This window comes from Lottia gigantea, assembly GCF_000327385.1.
Source record: "Lottia gigantea unplaced genomic scaffold LOTGIsca_41, whole genome shotgun sequence".
NCBI classification, from domain to species: Eukaryota; Metazoa; Mollusca; class Gastropoda; family Lottiidae; genus Lottia; species Lottia gigantea.
The window spans coordinates 1,962,003-1,968,824 of record NW_008709421.1 but is presented as its reverse complement, the minus strand read 5'-3'; positions in this window follow the sequence as shown (position 1 = coordinate 1,968,824).

The following is a 6,822-nucleotide window of genomic DNA, read 5'->3' as shown; positions in this document are numbered from 1 at the left end:
TTTCAAGTAATTATTATTATTATAATTAGTAACTGAGATCCTGTCCATATATACATGCAAACCAAGTTTCATCGAAATCAGAAAAACAATGTAGCCTCTATTGTGCCTACAAGCCAAATTAAGACGCATTGAATTACTTCAAGTGCAGTAACTCCAAAACCATTTATCCGATTGTTACTAATTTCTAAGTTGACTGAGATCCTGTCCATATATACATGAATACTAAGTTTCATCGAGATCAGAAAAACAATGTAGCCTCTATTGTACCTACAAGCCAAATTAGACGCACTGAATTATTCAAGGCCAATAACTCCAAAACCATTCATCAAAATATTACCATTTTTATACGCCCACATGGAAATGTGGACATATATTGCCCTCGCCCCCGTCTGTCCGTCCACATTTCTTGTAGGCCGATAGAGGCTACAGTTTTTATTCGATCTTGATGAAATCTCGGTCAGGTTCGAAAATGGTAATAATCGGATGAGCGGTGTCTGAATTATTGCCATTGACTTAATAAAAACCCGTCAAATTTGGCTTGCATGACTACAGTTTTGATTTGATCTATATATACATACATACCAAGTTCCATCAAGATTGGATCAGAACTGTGACTACAAATTTGACGCATTTTTAAAAAGTCAAGGGAAATAACTCCAAAACCATTCATTCGATTATAACCAATTTCGAACTTGACTGAGATCTAATGCATACCAAGTTTCATCAAAATCGGATAAAATCTGCAGTCTCTATTGTGCCTAAAAAAATGTGGACGGACGGTGGCGACATATTTATGCCTCCACATTTCCATCGAAAAGTCCATCGAAAATTCGAAATTGACCAAGATCTCATTAATATAAATCATCATACCAAATTTCATTACTATCAAATAAAAACTGTAGTCTCTATAGTGTTCACATGAAAGTGGACGGATAGGGAAACGGGAATATATTTCCACAATTCCACATAGGGGCGTATAAAAAGGACGTCATCACTTATCTGTGTATGCTCACATTTTGAAGATGAGAACGAAAAATATAATTTCTGTTTTGAAAATATAGAAGGGGCGCTGTCTATGACAAAGATAGCTTGCCAGACAAGGTTAACATATGTCCACACAGCAACTTGGTTAAATTTTTAGAGCAACATGAACCATAATAATTAATCTGTCAAGTTTCTATTCAATACTCAGAAAAGTAATCAACTCCTTACTTAAGACCTTATCAGTAGGAATGGGCTGTATAGCGTGAAAAGCACTACACTGCAGTATTGAATTTCCACTGTATTTGTATCACCAAAATAATCTGTATCGCGATTATTACGGTTATACTGTCATCATATTTTACAAAATAGATTAGATTTAGCAGACTTGTTAAAAGATAGCTTGCCAGGCAAGGTAACATACGCCCACTACCAGCTGTCAGAAATGATAACAAAGTCTGTAGTGGTTTAATATGTGAAACCAATCATCCGATTCTTACTAATTTCAAGCTTTACTGAGATCTCATACCAAGTTTCATCAAGATCGTATAAAAAAAAATGTAGCCTACAAGCAAAATTAGACGCATTGAATTAATCCAAGGGCAATAACTCCAAAACCATTCAACTCATTGTTACCAATTTCAACTTGACTGAGATCTTGTCCATATATACATGCATACCAAGTATCATCGAGATCAGATAAAAACTGCACCCTTTATCATGACTACAAGTCAAATTTGTAGGGTTTTTACTACATGAAGGGCAATAACTCCAAAACCGTTCATCTGATTATCACCAAATTCAAACTTGACTGATATCTCAATATAAACATGCATACTAAGTTTCATCAATATTGAATAGAGATAGCTTGCGATGCAAGGTAACATACGCCCACTGGCAGCTGTCAGAAATGATAAAACAGTCTTTAGTGACTAAAGTACGAATTTTCTCATATTGAAGAAATTATTTATGCTGAATAATTCCACAAATTTTTTTAAAATCAAAATCAATAACCCTAATACAACAAACAATTAAATCACACAGCTCTAATCAAGGGCAAAAAACAACTTTTGATGCATGTTTACAAAGTCAAGGGCAATAACTCAAAAAATGTTCATCAAAAATATCTCTTGTTAGAACTTGTCCGAGATCTTATCAATTCCAATGATCACACCAAGTTTCTTCAAAATCGGTTGAAAACTGTAGCTTCTATTGTGCTCACAAACAAATTTTGACGCGTATTTCGTAAAATAATGGCAATAACTCAAAAACATTTCATCGAAAATGTGTCAAGTTAAAACTTGTCCGAGATCTTATCAATTTCAATGATCACACCAAGTTTCATCAGAATCGGTTGAAAACTGTAGCTTCTATTGTGCTCACAAACAAATTTTGACGCATTTTTACAAAGTCAAGGGCAATAACTCAAAAACCGTTCATCAAAAATGCATCAAGACAGGGGCAACAACAATATACGACCACATATTTATAAAAATGTATAAACTGTGTTTCTTATACGATAGTATAAGTTATTTAAGTAAAATGAAATGGTGAGAAAAACAAAAGGACTGGTTATAAATGCTATGGAATCAATTAATCAGTATTGTCAGTAAGAACAAACTTCTTCAGTTCTTGTTTAAATGTATATAAAGAAGGATTATGTTTTACAGTTTGTGGTAATGAATTCCAAAGTAAAGAAGCTGTATATTGAAATGTTCTCATCATAGCAGTTTTATTAAATTTTTGTATGTCTAAAGTTCGGAGTGTTTCTGATCTCAGTGTCATACTGGTTTCTGTTAATTTTGATCTTTCCCTAAATTTATTGTATAAATATTCAGTGTGTCCAGTTTGAAATAGTTTGAATGTCATTATGCCCAGATTATATCTAATACGTTGATACAGTGTCAACCAATTTAAAATTTTGAATGGTGCCGAAGGTCAATCATGTTTTCATCTAATATACGCCATGCAGCGCATTTTTGTAATTTGTATAAAATCTCTAATTTACTTTTATTGGAATTAACCCAAACTGTAGAACAATCATCAAAAAATGGCAAAATATAACTATTATAAAATAATTTACGTAAGCTTAATGGAATGCATTTTTTAATTTGTCTGAGAAGGAAAATTTTGGAGCTTATAATTTTTGACAGTTTTTTTAATTTGGAAATCCCATTCAAGATAGTGGTCAATAGTAAGGCCTAATAATACAGTATAAGTAACATTCTCTATAGGTACATTATTAACAGTTAATGCTAATTGGTTATTTGTTGTTTGCAGATTGGAACCAATTAACATAGCCTTGGTTTTTGTAGCATTTATAACCATCCCATTATCCTCACACTAGGTTTTAATGTTAAACAGATCATCTTGAAGGGTGGCATTAATTCAATTTAAGTTATGGTGAGAAAAGTGTACTGTACTGTCATCAGCAAAGAGGTCTGTAGCACAATTTCTAACATGAAATGATAGGTCATTGATAAAAATGAGAAAGAGGAGAGGACCAAGATTTGACCCCTGTGGCACCCCACATTCTACAGAATTGAGGTCGGATTGACAGGCACCTAGAGATACTCTTTACTTCCTTGAATTTAAATAAGATTTAATCAATGTATAAGAGCTGTAATGGAATTTGTATAATTTCAATTTTTCTACCAGTAATTTGTGGTCTAACGTATCAAAAGTTTTACCAAAATCTAAGTAGACAACTCCTATCATTTCCCCATTATCAATTGCATTAAGCCAAGAGTCACACATTTTTATTAGTGCAGTATTGCAAGAATGATGTTTCCGGAAGCCAGATTGAAATTTATAGAAAAGTTCAAATGTATTAAAGAAATTTGTAATGTTCAAAGCATACATGTGTAATCTACCGATGTTGTCGGGTTTCTACCGCTCTACCGGCGGGATACCTGATTCTACAGATTTTTGGTTTTTTTCCTGATCAAATTTTCACTGGACCTACCGTTTTCAATGTTCAAATTCTCTACCACAAATCAACAGAATATCTATCATCACTTGTATCTTAACTGCCAGTAACACGCGTTAATCTCATCACGTAATAATATTATCATTGCCTGATGAATTAATCTCCCAATTAAGATGGTAATTTGATCTATTTTCACCTGATAATGTGTATTTTAAGCCCACATGACACTTTTTATAACAACATCCGGTAGATTCTACTTTCGCTTTCATAATAAATTTTATGATAGCCCTACTTTTACTAAAAAACGAAATCTTGAAGTCTTCTCAGTATTTTATACCGTGTCAATATGCGAGGTCTATAATAGGCCTATATAACATAGACGTCGTTTCAGAATTATTTTTCATTATCTGTAGATTATCATACACGACTGGATGTCTAATTCTTATGTAAACTCAAACTTCGTTTCATAAAATCGTTTTGTAATTTTACTGTAGCCTGTAAACATTCATTTGATTGCCTGCATAACGGGCTTACTTATTACAAGTCTTTCCATTCTGAAGAACGTCAAAATGGAAGCGGAAAATTCAATTCAATACTTCGTGAGAGTGTTGCAGGAAAAGTATTTAATGATCGGACTGGAGATATTTAAGATGGCATGAATTACACCTTTGGAAAAAGTAACATTGCCAGTACATATTATTTACTAAATATTGCTTTCAGGACATACTGATTTTTAATATGATATTACATGTAGGCCTACCGGTACCATTTAATTTAGAGGGCTGGGATCATGCTTGCTCTCTTGTTTTCAAACATCATTTAACCTTGACATTATTTTTGATTCAATCAATAGGGCCTACTGAAGAATGCTAATATCAAATTTTTTTTGGGCCCCTAAATTTGAAATATCAGGCACTATTTCTAGAATTATCCATAATTATAGATTGTTAATTTTAACTGTGTCATGTAGGCCTATGATCAATTTAATTAATTTACAAGGCTTAAAGCTTATTTGAAAAAAAAAAAAGAAAAAAACAATCAATTTGGAGTTTCAAATCACGAATTCACGCGCTTTGGAAAAATCTCCCGACTTTTTACCCAATCTCCAGATTTTTCAAGGCAAATCTCCAGATTTTTTTTCCTGACCTGTGCACATGTATGTCAAAGTAATATGTTTTTCAAATATTTTAGATACGGCAGATAATATCGAAATAGATCTATAATTATTTACAAGGTTTCTCTCTCCTCTTTTAAAAATTGATCTGATCTTAGCATGTTTAAGGATATCAGGAAAAGTATTTTTGGCTATACATATATTAATAATATAACTTAGTAGTAATATAAGTAGCTGATAAACGTAATACCTTAGGACCAATAAAATCAGAACCAGTTGATTTCTTACAATCAGGTGACAAAAGTAAATTAAGAACGTCGTTACATTTAATGTAATCAATTTTAAAATACCGATTTTGTGGAACTTTGTTTGAAACATGGTTTTCAATACAAGTAATATTTTCACGAGAAAGGGGTTTATAAATTGGTTATATCATCGGTTATATTTGTAAAATAATTATTCATAAACTTCGTTTCATAAAATAGTTTTGTAAATTTACTATAGCCTGTAAACATTCATTTTATTGCCTGCATAACGGGCTTACTTATTAGTAGTCTTTCCATTCTGAAGAACGTCAAAATGGAAGCGGTTAATTCAGTTCAATACTTCGTGAGAGTGTTGCAGGAAAATTATTTAATGATTGGAATGGAGATATTTTAGATGTCATGAATTACACCTTTGGAAAAAGTAACATTGCCAGTACATATTATTTACTAAATATTGCTTTCAGAACATACTGATTTTTAATATGGTATTACATGTATGATATAGGCCTACCGGTACCATTTGATTTAGAAGGCTGGGATCATGCTTGCTTTCTTTCATTTCACCTTGACATCATTTTTGATTCAATCAATACTGAAGAATGACAATATCAAATGTTTTTTGGGCCCCTAAATTTGAAATATTAGGCACTATTTCTAGAATTATCCCTCATTATAGATTGGTAATTTTAACTGTGTCATGTAGGCCTATGATCAATTTAAATAATTTACAAGGCTTAAAGCTTATTTTAAAAAAAAAATTAAAAAAGAATCAATTTTGAGTTTCACATCACGAATTACAAAATCACTATTAATTATAGTTTGCCTTCTTAGTCTACCGCCAAACACAATTTAAACCGCGCTAACCGTCAGTATTTTTAAGCAAGCGCAAGTCAAATGACCAATGACGTCTGTATAGATGACTTATTTCCGGTACATGTTGGTGTGTGCCTTAAAAAGAAACTAAACGAAAGCTTGTACATTAAATTTATTTCATTTGATTACTTCGAACACTCTAGTATTTAGAGTGTTTACGAGCAATTGATGTTGATAGAAGCACTTACTGTATAGAAGTTAAAGGGCGATAACTCCTCGTAAGAGGCCTTAATCTTGAAAAAGCCTTAAATTTAATCAGAAGTAAAGTAAACTTTCTCAACCCTTTCGATTTAGGTCCAATAACATCCATTTTAAGTTTCATCAAAATTGGTTGAAAACTAACAGAGTAGTAGCATATTCAAGATTTTCGGGCAAGGGCAATAAGTCTGCTTCTAATTGTGGAAATAGCTCAAATTCGAACTTGATTTTCGTTTTCTGAATATGTATACACATACCGAATTTCATTTGATTCCATCAAAAAATCTAGTTTTTAAAGCGTTTACAAGCAAATGTTGACGGACGGATTGACTGACGGACAGGGGTGCTGACAATATACGTCCACATAGAGAGAGGTGGGCGTATAAAAAGTGCATAAAAAAAACCTGATGAATCAACCCTTTATCGTGCATAGAAGCCAAATTTAACACATTTTTACCAAG